The sequence below is a fragment of the Rousettus aegyptiacus genome, unplaced genomic scaffold (genome assembly GCF_014176215.1).
Source record: "Rousettus aegyptiacus isolate mRouAeg1 unplaced genomic scaffold, mRouAeg1.p scaffold_m13_p_8, whole genome shotgun sequence".
NCBI lineage: Eukaryota > Metazoa > Chordata > Mammalia > Chiroptera > Pteropodidae > Rousettus > Rousettus aegyptiacus.
Genome location: NW_023416311.1, coordinates 5,854,874 through 5,871,088, shown reverse-complemented (window position 1 = coordinate 5,871,088; position 16,215 = coordinate 5,854,874). Strand labels below are relative to the sequence as shown.

At 50.9% G+C, this 16,215-nt stretch overlaps 1 protein-coding gene and 1 pseudogene across 5 annotated transcripts in view; one reads left to right on the top strand and one right to left on the bottom strand.

The window, feature by feature from the left end:
* The window catches only part of SNX29 (sorting nexin 29), a 441,832-nt gene that overhangs the window by 301,718 nt on the left and 123,899 nt on the right, over window positions 1–16,215 (bottom strand). The gene's annotated exons all lie outside the window — the stretch shown is intronic.
* On the top strand, window positions 6,201–6,319 carry LOC118607220 (annotated as a pseudogene).

The window sequence follows — 16,215 nt, the reverse complement described above, 5'->3', positions numbered from 1 at the left end:
GTCGGGGCCTTTGCATATGCCCTTCTACCTGGAACGGTCTGCCCCATCCTTCCTTCCTTCTCGTCCTTCCAATCTCTGCTCCTCTATGCCCCACCCCACCGAAATGCCTTCCTAAGTAGAAAAACAGCTGTTCCTCCCCACGTGTCCCCACCAGCCTCGCATCGGCCGCCTTTGACTGCCTTCTCTGTACTTAGACTACCTGCAACCTGGTTTTTCGATCCCTGTTGCCCCCTCTCCTCTCACCCCGCCACAATGTCCGAATCTGGAGATGTCCTCTCCCGCCCACACCTGTCCGCCCTCCTGCACCACGGAACGACACTGCCATCCATCGAGAAACAGAGTCGGTATCAGCCTACCCTCCATCCTCTCCCGCACCAAGGGCCAGGCAGCGGGTAGGCCCGGGCCCTGACTGAACATGAAATTCAGCTTTAACGAATATCCATCCCCTGGAGACCCGGCCCCAGACCGAGACCCACTCTTGGCCAAGAAGCTTCTAAATGGTTTCCCTGTCTCCTGCCACAGCCCCTGCAACCCATCCTCCACACCGCTCTAAACGAAAACGTTTCTCTAATCACATTAATTCTTCAATTCGGCCTCCTCCGGGGGCCCTCCACTGCCCACAGGATGACGACCAAGCCACAAAGACGTACACAGGCCCCCACGGTCTGGCCTCTATGCTCCCCTCTGTCACCGTGGGCTACAGAGTCCAGTCTCTCGAACTCACCACTGTTCCCCACCCCTCTCAAGAACCCTTACGCCCTGTGACGCCCCCGCCCCCATCCACCTGCCAAACTCCACCAATCATCCTTCAAGACGTGGCTCGAGGGTTCCTCCCCCTGGAGGCCAGTCACCAACTTGTCCAGTGGAGTGAGCCAACTCACCCGTGAGTGCCCATGCGGGCATTCCATCTATCATCAGAACCGACTGATGTGGCACACGAGAAAAACGCACTGTCGGCCTTCCAGGGCCCCCAAGGGCAGGGATTTTTGTCTCATTTTACCATCGCTACCACTGCCTGGCACAATGACTTACATGGAGCGGGCATTCAGGAAGGGCTTGCATTCAGGGGACGAAGTCTGCATGCCTCAGCCCACGTGACAGGCCCCCTTTCAGAGCACTGGGGCCCAAAATAAACGAGACGAGCAGGTTCTGGTGCTCAGCTCTTTTGGTCTAGTTCAGGGTTCTCAAACTGTGGCCCGCAGGCCACATCTGCTGCGCTGCCCTTTTTTTTTTTTTTTTTATCATTCTTTGAATGCTTTTTGAGATATAATTTTCCAACCGCAATTTTTTGCTCTGCCTGGTTTTGTAAATAAATTTTCTTTGGAACACGGAATGCCCGTTCATTTATTTATTCTCTGTGGCTATCTTCTTGCTATGACGGCAGACTTCAGTTATTGCAACAGACCATACGGCCTGGTAAACCAGATGTTTACTCTGGCCCTTTTCCGAAAATGTTTGCTAACCCCTGGTCTACTGGGAGGGTGGGGACCCTGGACAAGGCTGGGAGGCCGACCAAGTAAAAAGGTGATTTCAGGGGTCAAAATGCTACAAAGAAAAAAGTCACAGTCCCAGGATAGGAGCAGGAGGCTAGGCAGACGAGGTGCCTCTGACAAGGTGACATCTGAGCCTCGGTAGCATGAGAAGGAACCAACTGTGCCGATACCTAGGGAAAGAGCATTCCAGAAGGGGCACGACCACGAAGGCTGCAGAGCCAGACTACGCCTCGCGCCCCAGTCAGAGCCCAGCAGAAAACGGACGGCTCAGTCAAGGGGGGACCGTGGGGTCAGTGAAGAGAACTTCAAGAGGGCCAAGGTGAGGAGACACTGGCACGGGATGGTGGCGGCTCGGGCTGGCAACGGCAGAAAGCCACCGGCCCAGTCCTCCAGGAACCAAGGGGCAGGGGAGGCCACGGTTCCTGGAACCCAGCACAACGCAGGCGACGCGGGAGGAGCTGCGGCCTCCAGGACAGGCACACAGCCACTGCCGACCACAGGCCGGGCCGGGAGGGAGCTGAAGGAATAAACAAATGCCCCAATGTTGCCGTCCTGCAGCTAGTGCCTCCCACTGACCAAACGGGCCAAGCCCCGGCAGAAGTGGGAGACCAGTGACAGTCCATCGGGGCACTTCCTGGGGCGCAGAACAAGGCAGAAAAGAACAGCCAGAACTCCAGAGGGAAAACGCAGTCTGTACGGCATTCCTTGTACACGTGAAAGGCCGATGTGGCTGCAAGGGCCGTCAGCGGGGCTGGTAATACGGAGGCGCCACACGTACCTGCTCTTTGGGGAAAAGAAGTGTTATGCAAATGAAGGGTGAAATTATCACTACTGCCTCTCGGCCAAAAATGCAATCCGGAGCGTGCTTTGACCACGTAGAACGTGCCAGCAATCCTGGCTGGAATTAGGAAAGCGAGAAAGAGGTGATCTGTGAATCTCTAAATTCCACGTACAGGAACTGCTCTCGGCACGAGATCAGAAAGGAAAGCAACCAAGTTGCTACTGCTGCTGACCCAGAAGCGTCTTCCCCTCCGGGAAAACACGGGACTCTCACACTTAGGTCGCCAAGTCATGTTGTAATGCTCAATAAATGGCAGCTATTATTAAAATTTGATTTTATTTCGCTTGAAATCCCAATGTACTTTTTCCACCTTGTTACTGAGATGTAATTCATCATTCCCTCTTTGAAAATGAATCATTCAGTAGTTTTTAGTAAATTCCCAAGAGTAGACGACCACCACCACTAGTTCCAGGACATTTTTCACCTCAAAAAGAAACCGTGCACCTCTTAAGCACCCACTCTCGGGCCCCGCCACCCCGGCTTCTACTTCTGTCTACACGTCTCCCACTCAAGACGTCACCTCAGCAAGAAATCACACGAGAGCACCAAGTTATCTTTAAATGCTCCGAGGTCATTCCTCAGGCTATGACCCTTCGGAGCTGGTGGGCTGGTCAGCGGAGCGCCCGAGCCCCTCTGCTGAGTGACCCAGACTCAGAGGTGAAAGCAGATCATGAATGATTCTGAAGCCAGACCAAATGAAGGCCAAGCGGTCTCCACCTGAGCGAGAGCGTCTTCATGTGAAAACTTGACATTTATTGGGGCAGTGGCTGCCTGCAGGGCAAACTCAGTGAGGAAGCGACGTGGGGGCCGTTAGGGGCTGCGCTGGCCGGAGGGGACATGCCTGGCCTCGCTGCCGTCACCACGCCTGCGCTTCGCGCCAGCCTCGGCGCCCCTCCTGGCCGTGGCGAAGACGCTCGTCTCCACGGAGCCTTAGAACCTTCTGTCTGAGGAGTTTGGCTCGTCTGCTCTTTCTACCAAAGGCCTTTCTTAGGCTTCTCAGAGAATGGAAAGGTAAAAAATAGATTTTTACTGGGAAAAAAAAATCCAACTCTGATCAGAAGTGGCTCCTCAGACACTGGACGAAGAGGATGGGGCTACATCTCGGAGCGCAGGGATTGATGCACGATGCACGATGCCCGCCCTGAGCGGGGGCTGCAGAAGCAGCAGCGAACCACTGGGCGCTTCCACCCCACCCTCAGGGCGGTGAGCCCAGCAGCCACGAGGCGTGAGTTCTCCCAAGCAGTGGGGATTTCTACTCTCCCACTGCTGAGGTCAACTGCTCTAATTAACACTCCACTGTGTCACCAAGGAGATGCAGCCCACGGGGCCCAGAGTCTCACCAGCACGACTGGTGAAACTTCAGCATCATCTTTAGGGACAGAAGTTTCACCTAAGACATCTGAAGCCAAAGCTTAGCAAAGGAAATGACGAGAGCTCTCCCGACCCTCCGCGCCTGCTCAGAGCCAGGCTCTGTGATTGCTAAGAATTCGTTCCCGCCTGCATTCAGAGCGCCGGCCGACCCGCAGCGCACGGAGCCGCCGTCTCGGAGAGCCCGCGCAGGGGTGGGGAGGGCAGCCAGCCCCCCGCCGTGCTCTGCGGGCTGTGCCCGCGACTGGGGACGAGGCAGCACCCGGCACTGACTTGGCAGGGAGCCGGCACACACTTACGGAGGTGCCAGCCGCTGTCGGGAGCCAAAGGAGCCCTTCGTTGGACTGCTGTCCACGTGGGGGTCCTCTGGAAGCCACGTCTGGACTAAGCAAACAAAGGAGACGTGCTCCCCGCCCACCCGCACCCCACTAGCGCAGCTTCCTGGCGGGGGACAGATGCAAAGGCAGCGGCCACGCCCCCCTCCCATCCCTCAAGCCCACAGGCGGAGGAGCTTGTGAGCTGGGGTCACATCGCCAACGTGCCAGGCACTGACGTAGTGGTCAGTATCCATGTACCAAGCCCGAGACCATCAATTCCTTTCATCCTCACACCCCCGTTTTACAAATGAAGGAACAGGCTCAGAGGTGCCCGAGGTCACACGGCAAGAAGTGAGGGAACAGGACGCCATCCAGGGCGGCCTCGCGAGTGCACGCTGCACGGCGCCTGGCGCGCAGACCCCTCCCTTGCAGCAGAACAAGATGCCACAGGGCTCGCGACCACTGGGTGCCTTCGTGCTGGTGCAGCCACTCCCGCAGGACAAAGAACAGACAGCGCCAGGCCCAAGGTGCTCCCAGGCACCCAGCCCAGTCTACCCTTTTCTTCCATCTAAGCGCAGCACCGACCTCTACTCAAGGCCACTGGAGGAGTCTGGGGTCATTCAACCCAAGCCAGATCCTGCCCCCTCGCTTGTTTATGACCGTGGCCTTGGCTCACCTCAGCTTCGCGCTCTCAACAATAAACGTCCCCAGTTCTTCCTCCCGAAGGCCTCGCCAAATTGCATGTGTTCTGAATACGCCAACTTAACACACTGTTCTTCAGCAACGAAATACACAGAGTGTCTCCCAGCACGCACGGCCACATGAGCACACTGTGACAAACCTTCTAACCAGACCCGTTTCCTCCTGGGAATGGAGCGCTCTCTTCCCATCAGCACAGAGGCAGGCGACAAGGACCAGAGCAGCCTGTGCTGAGGCAGGGGGATTCAGAGAGCACCAACGGATGGGGACGTCCAGGAAGGGGCCATCCCGCAGCGAGCCTCGGTGGTGGAAGTGCATGAGTGAGAAGACGACACATCTTTTTTCAAGCGATGTCTATTCATTCCTCAAATACTACGGACGCTGAGCACCTGCCTTATGTGAGCGACAGGGTTTAGCCCTGAAGACAAAGCAGAGATGAAAGAAAGAGCAGGATCCCCCCCCCCCCCGATAGGACTCCAAGTCCAGGAGAGGAGACGGACCCTAATCAGAGGCACACTCAAGTACACACAGTAAGTCCGCACTTATAATATCAACAGGTTCTGCAACTTCTTGTGAAACAAAGTATAATGAAACCGATTTGACCACTGGCTAATGATATAAACAAGAGTTTAGTTCCTACAGCATCTCATTGACATTGTAATGAAATGACATTGAACTAAACGACATTATAATTATAAGCCAGAGTGAACGCTATAAAGAAAAGCCTGCCAGGATCCACAAGTAAACAGCCTGCCTCATCTCAACGGTCTCCAAGGGGAAAGGAGAGCCAGCTCCCTTCTCGGAGGTCTCTGAGGGGAGGGGACAGCCTGCCCTATCGAGGCCACGCAGGCCTGGAGGATCAGTTTCCACCTCGAGAAGTCATTATGTTTATTCTCACTCTCCGGGCAATTACAGTAAACCTGCTGCCAAATTCCCCCTAAAATCCATTTTATCCCAGTGCTTTTAGAATTCTTTTAAAGAAGAGCAAAAAGGAGCCAAACTTCCACTTATTTATATGTCAAAATCTGTAAAAATAAAAAAGACCTTTACATCTGATTGTTCTTAATGCTTTAACATAACATTCCCCGATAAAACACCTCCCAGCAGTTTAACCTTCAAAGTGAAAGGAAAGCGTCTCCACAATTCAGACTCGCGGAAGGGAGAACGGCAGAACTAGAACACATCAGACAAATTGCCTTCTGGTTTTCCTCAATTTAAAGCTCAACGATTTGTCTTCCTGTCACAACGTCTTGCTACATAAAACCTCCTGGAGAAGCTGCATCCGGGAGCTCCCTGCAAAGGCTGTGGGGCTGGGAACAGAGGCGCTCGGCCGGCACTGCAGCCCAGCGCGACACTGAGAGACTGACTGAGGGGGAACAAAACGGCAGGCTCGGAGTCCGACGATATTTTAGAAGATGAAATGCCATTCCTTACCGCTGAAGATGAAGGATGCGGTCCTTTTAAAATCATCATTATCTTTAGGTCTATGGCCACGCTACCCTGAACAAGCCCGATCCCGTCTGATCTCAGACGCTAAGCAGGGTCGGGCCTGGTTAGTACTTGGACGGGAGACCACCTGGGAAGACCAGGTGCTATAGGTGTAAAAAACTTAAAAAAAATAAAGGATTGTAAGCTGGCAAGGTCCTTGCAATCTGTGAGGTCAACCAAGGGTTGCCTCACCTAATTAATTAATTAATTAATTGGTTGATTGATTTAATCATCATTATGTTTGACTGAAAACAGCCAGGATTGGGGCAATAAAGGAAGGAAGGAACGAGAGTCAGACATGCCAGCAGAGATACTCTGACAATCATACAGCACAAAAGCCATCCTGATGCACGCAGAGTGGATGTCATGGGGACTTGGCATCTGGAGGCTGACAGAGGCTCAAACCCCAGGACCATGAGCAGGCTGCTAAACCTGTCACCTCCTGTAAACAGAAAACCACGGTACCCAGCTCAGTGGTCGCTGCGAGGATTAACTGAGCCGATGCATGAGACGCACAAAAACTTCTAAGAAAAAAAGAGAGAGCTATCAAAACAGGTTTTGCCCGTAATTAACAGGCAGCATCTGCCCGGGGGCCCTGGGGGTTTATGCTGCGTTTATCTCTTGGCCTGACACAGGCACCAATTACGTCGCTGCTAATACACGTTGGTCCCTCTGTGCAGGACACACATGGACAGAGCCCAGGGAAGGCCCTGCCGCCCGCTGGTTTGGAGACGTGGCTCACCACACTTTACGCACGAGCACCGTGAGGTCGAGAGACAGCTAAGTGATGTGCTCGGGGCCATGCAGCAAGGAAAGGGCAGGGTCTCCCAACAGCCCTACTCGGAAGCCCTGGGCGCTGCCCAGCACCCCACACTGCCTCTGCTCCTCCCGGGGGCCGCCTGCGGGTGTCCCGGCTTCCCGGCCTGCAGACCAGTTTCCTGCCCCAGATGTGAGAGGTAATTACTCAAAAGCGGGTCTGGGACCCCCTCTTAACAGCAACGAATGAGAGAGAGCAAGGACCTGCGATGCGGGGTCTGCGGTGGACGGGCCGTGTGAATGACTACCACTGGCATGGCGGCTAGGACAGCGTGACTGCTTGTGCCAACAACGCGACTGCGAAAAGGAAACGAAAACGGAGAAAGGGAGAAGGAAGAGAAACTCTCTGCGTTAGCACTTTTCCCCAGCAGAGGCGACTGCTGCAGGCTTCTGGGCTACGCCCTGCGGAAGGGCTGTGCTGTACGATCGCCCACTCACTCAACGGGCGCTGGCTGAGCAGCTCGTGTGTGTGCCGGGAGCTGGGCGAACAGCAGTGGCCAGGCAGCCTGGCCCCGGCCCCCAGAGAACTGACATCCGCGAGCAGAAGGAGGTCTACATCAAACACACTAAGGGATGTACGGAACAGGCAGAGGGAGGAAGCTCAAAGCCAGAGGGGGCACGAGGAACCGACAGGGGGAGACGAGGCAGTGCCGCCCCCTACAGAGACGAGCAGGAGCGGCCAGGCCCGGACCTGGGGCAGGACGCTCCAGGCAGGGGAGACAGCAAAGGCCCTCGGCCGGCAGCAGGTCGGACGGCACAGGCCTCCCCGGCCGTGGGGATGAGTGTGGATCTTTTCTGAGTGCAACAGAGGGTTTTAATCAGGAGACTGACATGAGCTGATCTACACTTCTAAGAAGTGAAATCAGGATTCAGACAAAAGCACTGAAAAAATTCAAGACGATCAAGGATCTTTTGAATTTAGAAACTAGATGATACCAAGGGATTACTGCTAATTTTGTTAAATGTGATGTTGTCTGTACCTATGTTTTTTTAATTCTTACATGTTAGAGATTCATATATAACCAATATTTACAGGTGATATAACATCTAGAACTTGTTTTGAAATACTCCAGCAAAAAACAAATCAAGGGAAGAAATGGGTGAAATGAGAGTGATAAAATGTTAATAATTGCTGAGGCTAGGTGACAGGTACAGGGGGTTTGTTATACTATTCTGTCTACTTCTGTATGTATTCGTGAACTGTCATAATTTTAAAAAGTTAAATAAGAAACACAAGCAAACAGATATTACAAGTTTCATCCTATAGCCCTGTGGTGGGGGGCATGGGGGAGCAGACCATCTTGGCCTGGTTAAGTTCCTCTGAAAGCCAAGGTCACATCCTTATTAGCAACAAACCTGGGAGGAAATCTCACCTCACACGCTCCATCCCAGTGTGTCCATCTGGTAAATAACCATATCTCTTGCCTAGCTGAGCAATTTCCACTTAAGATGAAGGAGCCAAAACAGATTAGCCCCAACCTGCACAAATGAACCAAAATCACAGACTGTGACCCCTTAGTGACCCAGGGACAACCTCCTCCTCAGAGGCTTGACACCTGCTGACACCGTGACCATGGTGATTACAAAGGGATGCGATCTCTGGGCAACAATTCGCTCGTTGGCTGACCTTCCTGGCTGTGATGTTTTTAAGGCTGTGATGCTGTCTCGCTCTTCAAAATACCTGCCACACACGGATGCACGGGCTCAGGAACAAAGTGAACGTCCTCAGTGAAAACACTGGTGCCAGAGAGGCCCTGGTTCAGATCTAGGCCCCTACTTGGAGGAGCTACACAGATACTTCACATCTTCTTTATCTTCCCGTCACCCCGGGGCGACGATGTCTACTGGGAAGACAAGCTCTAACCTAAGAACAGAACAACTAGCACCACACTTCTCTGCGAGGATTCTACGCACTGTCTCACCTGCACATCTTCTCTCTGCTTAGATGGGATCAGTACCATCTCGTACCTGAATGGCTCAAAGAACCTCCGAGCCCAGACTCACCCCATCCAAGAGTGGCCTCCTCCCACCCAGTTCTCCAGCAGGCCTGGCAGAGGGAACCACCCACGACCAGGCCTGTACATTACTCTCCTCTGCCTGGAACATCCTGCCCCAGGTCTGTGCATGGCTGCTCCTGCTCGTCTCTGAATTAAAGGCCTCCGAGAGTTCCCTATGTCCACAGACAAGCAAAAGTCTTCACTGGGGCCTTTGGAATCTGTCCCCATGTCACCCTTCCAGAACCTTCCTAGTTGTTCCCCAAACGCACCCTGGACATCAGGACTCTGCACTGTAGCCATCACGAGCCACCTGCAGCCTCCCCAGTGCACGTTTCTCCCCCTGTGCACAAGCTGTTCTCTCTGCCCGGAATGCCGTTCCGGGAGCTTCCAGAACACACAGACTATGTCTTTGTCATCCTTGGATCCTTGGCATTGAGAAAAGATACTTGACTGAGATGGTGATAAAAATCAAGGAGTGACACATAACGAACATCCCCCATTTATTAACTTCCTATGCTTCAGACACCACGCCATGTTTATCTGCATTATCTGACTTTATCCCCACTTTATAGATTTTTTTAAATTGAGGTTCACAGACATGAAGTAACTTGTCCAAGGTCACAAACAGCTAACAAGTGTTTAATACAGGGATTTCAGCCAAGGTCTTTCGGACTCAAAAGCCATTCTGTTCATCACCATGGGGACAGTCTGACAGACTGATGACCATGGAACATGAGCTATGTCATAACTCCATCTAACTAAAGAAGTGACTTTTGCTAGTGAGAGCTTACTATGTGCAAGGCACTGAGCATGAACCACCTTTGTCTTCCAGAATACCTACCTGTTCTTCCTGTTACTTTATTTAGGGTGACAACGCGCCCCACTGTAAAAGCAACACATCCCTCGGCATCCCCAACAGAGTACGTTCAAGCCAGTGAAATGTAAGAGAAACTGTTCTGAGTGACTTGCGGGTAACCTCCTTAAAATAAAATTGGCGCACAATCTTTTCCCTTCTGCTTTACCCTTCCTGCTGCCTAGAATGCAGATGTGGTGGCCGGGGCTCTAGCAGACATCTGGACCATGAACGGACCTTAGAAACGCAAGCCAGACACTGCAGAGCAACAATGGAGAAGTAATTGACAAAAATTCATTCGTTCAATCAACAAATTTCTGAGCCCTATGTAGGATGTATTAGGCATTGGGATAGAGACTTTGGGACAGATTTACCAGTGAACAAATGAGACAAAGCTCCCTGCCCTCGGGAGGCTTACAATGTAAGAGAAAAAGGAAGTGACAGTGAATGGTATACGTAATATAAGATGACAGATGCTACGGAAAAAACCAGAGGTAGAGAAAAATACAGGGGACCGCGCGCAGGGACAGGGAGACAGTGCACTATGAAATCCGGCAAACGAGCGAATGAGAAGAAACACAAGAAGGCCTAATTAGAGGCGGTTTGATTCACTCCCAGGGAAACTGACTTGGGAAAGGAAACGGCCTCCCAAGATGGAGAAGAGATGTAGAGACATCTGTGGATTGAGTTCCGTCATAACAGCTCCTCATTCCACGTTAGCAGAAACGAGAGAGAACTGGACTCAGAGCCCCGCCTGAGACGATCGTTTGTACGCTGCCTTTCCCGTGTGGCTCACGGGGCGTACGGTAGCCGAGCAGGTGGCGCTCCAGGGCCCCCACGCTCCCCTTCAACCGCACAGCTCAGCTCACGGTGAAGTTACATCTGGAGCTTCCAAGGAAGACTGTATCGGAAGAAACGATTCTGCGGCTGCAAATAAAACGTTTGCGTGACGGCTGTCTGGCGGCAGGGGCCGTCTGACTATACGGCAAGCACATCACGTGCCGGTGCATTGTCTGTGTTTGGCACCCGCTACGAACTCGGAGAACTTTGGTCTGCCTGGTGAACGAAATCTTCGCAAACTTCCAAAATCACTAGACTTGACAGTTGTCTCTCTTTAAACTGCGCCACTGCAGCTGCCAAGAATATCTCCCCTCCGCCGAGCTTCCTGCTGCTCCCCTCCCTGGCTCTAAAATAACAAGAAGTTGCTCGGCAGTGATGTCATTACCACTGTCACCGCCTGCAGGGCATTCACATGCTGGCTATATTTAAGACCCAGGCTTCATGTTCAGTGACATGGAAATTGCCACCTTGTGAACCGTACCGGAAAGGCAAGGTTTGAAAGATTATTTTCTACGAATTCTGCCTCTCCCAAGGCAAAGAGGGAAAGGAAGGGCGTTCCACTGAGCAACGGGCTCCAGCCCCGGGATCGGCTAGGACCGGCTGTTAACGTCAACCGTTTCTCCCAAGTAACACAAACAGTGACATCCACTGAGTGGCACCACCTCTCTTCCAACTTTCTTCCTCCTGGGCTCTTCTGTTATCCCTCAAAACCATTTTGTTTTTATTTACTCCTATAGACTACCTACTTCTCATTAAAAAGACAGCAAACAGAGTTTTAAGGAAAGGGAGACGCATTTCCCTCCCCCGTGGGTAATTGCCATAACCTTTAAATGAGTGTTCTATCACATTTATTGCTTCCGATCTTTTTTTTATCTCCTGCTTCCGTGCTTTGATGGGGAAAAGCGATGGGATAAAACGACGTTTCAGACACAACCTTCTCCCTTTCCCTCGGCAGCTGCATGTCTTTCGCATCTTGAGGAACCACCCAAGTGCATGTTTTTCTGCACATTTTTCGGGGGACATCTGGCAACCAACTACTAATAGCTGTGATGCTTAACCATTCAACGTGGGCATGTGCTTCCGAATGCAGATGTTCATGCAAATATACCTTGCTGCTTACTCCCTAAAATTTTTAGTTCATCAACAAAACCTGAGTCTTTGATTGGATTCTGGGAGCATCAGAAAAAATAAACAAGCACATGGCTTTCCGTCTTGCCTGCGGCTGCTTCAAGAGATGCCACGATGCTCCCGCTACTCGCTATCTGTTCATGTTCACATGGAAAAACGTCCCGGAAGCTTGCGCTGGCCACGGAATGCTGAAAGGCTTGCCAACGAAGTTGATCGGACTCTTCACCATTCATGGTGTTTGAGAAGGTGCTTCATAATTGTAAGTTCAGACAATATTGCATTTGGCATTTCTATTCTCCCACTGGTGGGGAATTTCCTCATCTCTACTCCCAAAAGAATAATCAGCTAAGAAATCATTCACACCAAGGATCCCTTTATCTTGGGGTTGGAAAATGTAGGAGCCAAGAGGTAATGAATGAGGAAGGAACCGGCTCAAGCTCCAGCAGGCGGGTCCTCCAGACTCACCCTGGGCCCAGAACAACACATAACTTGTGCCATTAAAACATCTGTATCTTTTTCCCTGTGATCTCATTCCCTGGAACACATACTGAGGCACGGAATCAACAGAGGAAAAACAAGCTACAGCCACGAGGAGAGCACCTCGGCCTTTGTCTACAATCTCAAAAACCAGAAGAGGCCAAAACGCTAACCTGGCAGAAACCACCAAGTAAATTGGTGCGCTATATGACCGTTAAAAATGACCCCGAGGCAAGCAGGCACCCCATGGACTGCCGTGGGGCTAGCGAGCGAGACCTCCTCCTTAGAAAGGACTTTGGCAACTCGAGTCAAGAGCTTTAGAGACACTCATTCCTTCTAACATGGGAGCTCGACTTCTAGGAACCTAGATTAAGAAAGTGATTAAAAAAAAAAGAAAGAAAGAAAAGAAAGAAAAAAAGAAAAAGAGCTTTACCAAAAAAATATGTCCATGGAAACAGTACTCCTAAAATGGGGAAGGAGGGGAGATGTTTAAGAAAATGGCAGCAGAAACACGGACATGTACAAACACAATGCCACATGGCCGTCAGAAGTGATATCCACACAAGCGAACCGCGCAAGAGAACGTTTATGATGTGAGATTAACTGCTCTTCAAAGTAAACCATCAACTGATAGATTCAGAAAGATGTGAATTACGTAAAATGAATAGATGAATATACACATAAAATATAAACTGAGATAAAATGCTTCATAAATATTTTTTTAAAAAAATATTAAAGTAAAATTGCATCCAGGTGATGTTATTTAAACTTTTCTATTCTTCCCAGACTTATGGGTTATAATTTGTGCATTACTTTTATATTCTGGGGGGAAGGGGAATTTCTATTTAGACATAATTTGAAATGTACATAAGAATACAAAAAAAGGTTATAAACGAACAAAAATTGCACGTACACACAGAGTGGTGTAACTGCTAAAATTGTACTTAAATGAACAATTTAAGTGGAAATAATTCTCATGCGAGGGCTATGAGATTTGGGGCTCTTTTCTAAATTTCAAATGACATTGTTTTTACAACTTAAATGTTTAAAGCATAAAAACAAGAATTTTCTCAAGAAATCTCAAGCTGGCCAGTCACGACAGAATTCTGTCCTAGAACCGCACTGTATGTACCTTAACCTGAAAGCATTCGGCACAATGTCGGGTGAGCGAAGCAGGTTGCGAGGTGGTGGGCTCACGTTAAACGCTCCCATGCAGATCCTTCAAAACACACCGAAAGCAAGCCTACATGTCATTTATAATTCATGTCAATATAAATTGGAAAGCCAAAAGGACAAATATTAATAGTGCTAGTTCTGGTAGTGGGCCATGGCATTCTTTGTATTCTTCAAACAAAACAACCAACAAAAAAACTAACTCCCAACTCGGTTCTGAGATAAAAATCACAAGTGCCTTCACCTAAGAGTCCCGGTGATCTCAGATAATTGAACCTACCCTTTCAGACCATGATTAGCATTCTGTCTGAGCCCCTGCCAGTTCAAGTGTGGTCACGAAAGCAGCAGGCCGGCACCCCTGGGAGCTCATTAGAAATACGTATCACGCCCCTCCCAGACCTGCCGGAACCGAGGCCGAAGGCTGAAGGCTGCCCTGGCCTCCGGTACGCCAGCTGTCAGCCCTGGCCGCACGCTGGACCTGCCCGAGCACCGGGGGTCTCGCCGCCACGGAGTCTGACTTAATTGGTCTGGAGGGTGGCCTGGACATAGTTTTAATAGCTCCCCTGGTGACTGCGGTGTATAGCAAAGTCTGAGCAAGGCATTTAGCTCTTCAACCCAGAGAATTCTTTGTTAGAAAGTTAGTTACATTTGAGGAACGGCAGGCTAGATGAACTCCAGAAAATGACTCTGCAGCCTTGAATGAAGGACTAATTTACTTCCACAAAACCAATAATCGGCATCGTGGCTGCCTTTTACTAAGTGCTGACTCGGGGCACTTCCTGCGTGTGGCGCTCCTCATGCATCGGCTCTTACACGCTGTAGGTGAGGGAGAGACTATTAGCACCCCAGTTTTCCAGACGAGAAGCGTCAGGGATAGAATGGCCATCTGAAATCAGAGAACTTGAAGTGGCAGAAGCACTTGCATGACCCTCGGAGTGAGCACCTCCTTCAATTCTGCACCCCAGGAGCCTCACGCCTCACCTTGCGCGCGGTCCTGGATTATCCCGCCCCCCCACACACACACACCCCATTCGTTACACTATGCTTCCTTCTGACAATGGCCAACTCAGCTGAAGCAGGAGGAACTGTCAGCAAAGGGTTATTAAAATCTTTGTTTATATATCCCCCCTCGATTTTCAGCACCTAGGGGTGAGAGTCAGCTACATCATCTTGTTTATCTCTGATGGACTAAGTTGAACATGGAATATACGTTTGATGAGTCAATCAACAAAGGCGTATTAACTAACCACCCATCCCTCACCGGATTTCTGTAGCATTGGACGTCAGGAACCCGGCTCCTCCTAGGCCGCCTTGTCTCCTGCCCTGACACATGTGTCTTGTACTCACCCCGGTCCCTCCCCATGCACTCAAGTCTCCTTGGCTGCTCTGCTATAAGTCCACAGAGACCTGCCAGCCGCTGACGAGGACGCGCTGAAGCATGATGAAGAGCATGACTCACTCAGCCGATGAGACGCAGCCAAGGGAGAGAGGCAGCAGCCATGGGGGAACGATCTTCGCGCCCAAGAAGACAAGGACACAGGGGCAGGAGAGCCCGGACGGGCCGGGACACGCAGTGGGAGCTCAACGGGTAATTCCGTGTGGTCGGGGTTCAGTCCCTGGCCAAAGACTCTCAAAGACTGAGATGGCTAGAAATGGACCAGAAGGCTCTTGAACACAAAATTCTGACGGTACATTTGCAAACGGTGCTGACAGGGAGAAGGCTGGAGAAAGAACCTCCGAGTCTCACTGGGGAACAGTAGTTCTAAGAGCTCCCTGGTGACTGCAGTGTACAGCAAAGCCTAAGCAGGAAAAAGCGTGCAAGCGCTCTCAGTCATCTCAACGGTGACAGGGCCAGAAACGCCAGCTGTCCGGGCAGGCCGAGGCTGAGGCAGCCCACAACCACGAGCAGCCGACATCCTGCCTCCTGCAAACGTCCTGATGGCCCTTCATGTAGGTGACGAACTTGTTTATAATCTCAGCCTACAACCTAATTCATTTACTATACATTGAATACATTAGTTTTCACCTGAGAGTCCACCCAGACTCTGGCCTTTCATTTTCTGTTCTGCTTATAAAGGACTTCTGATCTTCTTACCGCCTTTAAATCCAAACTTATGCATTGTAAGTAGTGCAAGCACTCACCGCCTCCTGTTTCCTAGCAAGGCCACATCCACCCAATATATATTGAAATCTACTTTCTAGATTATTTTCCTTTTCTGTCTCCTTCATATTAGAGTCAGGGTGTTATACTGATTTTTTAAGTTAGTTGTGTAGGTAGATTATGTTAGCTATGAATTTCATTTCGGGGTAGTAAAGGGAGTGTTCGTTACCAAATGTTTTTATTAAAAAGAAGAATACTGCTTCTGCCGAGAATGAACACTCCACAAGGAAAGGTGCAAAGCAGCTGGATCCAGCACTTGCTAATGAGTTCGTATTGCTGTCCAACGTTAAGAACCAACCACGGAAAGACGCAGAGGAGGACACGGCGCAAGGATGCGGGACGACCGGCTAGAGCGGCTAAGTCTAGGTGCCGCTGATCACGGCTGGCTCCAGAGTGACGGCACAGCACTCTCAGTCTGGAAAATCCAGGGACCCCAAATTCAACGAGATGGCGACCCAGGGCCGGGAGCGTCTGCTATCTGTGCCTACCCAGCATTCGCCCCATCTGGCGGGAGGAGCCTGATTTTTTTTCCTGAAGAAAGGCATCTGTCCCCCTACTCAGCCT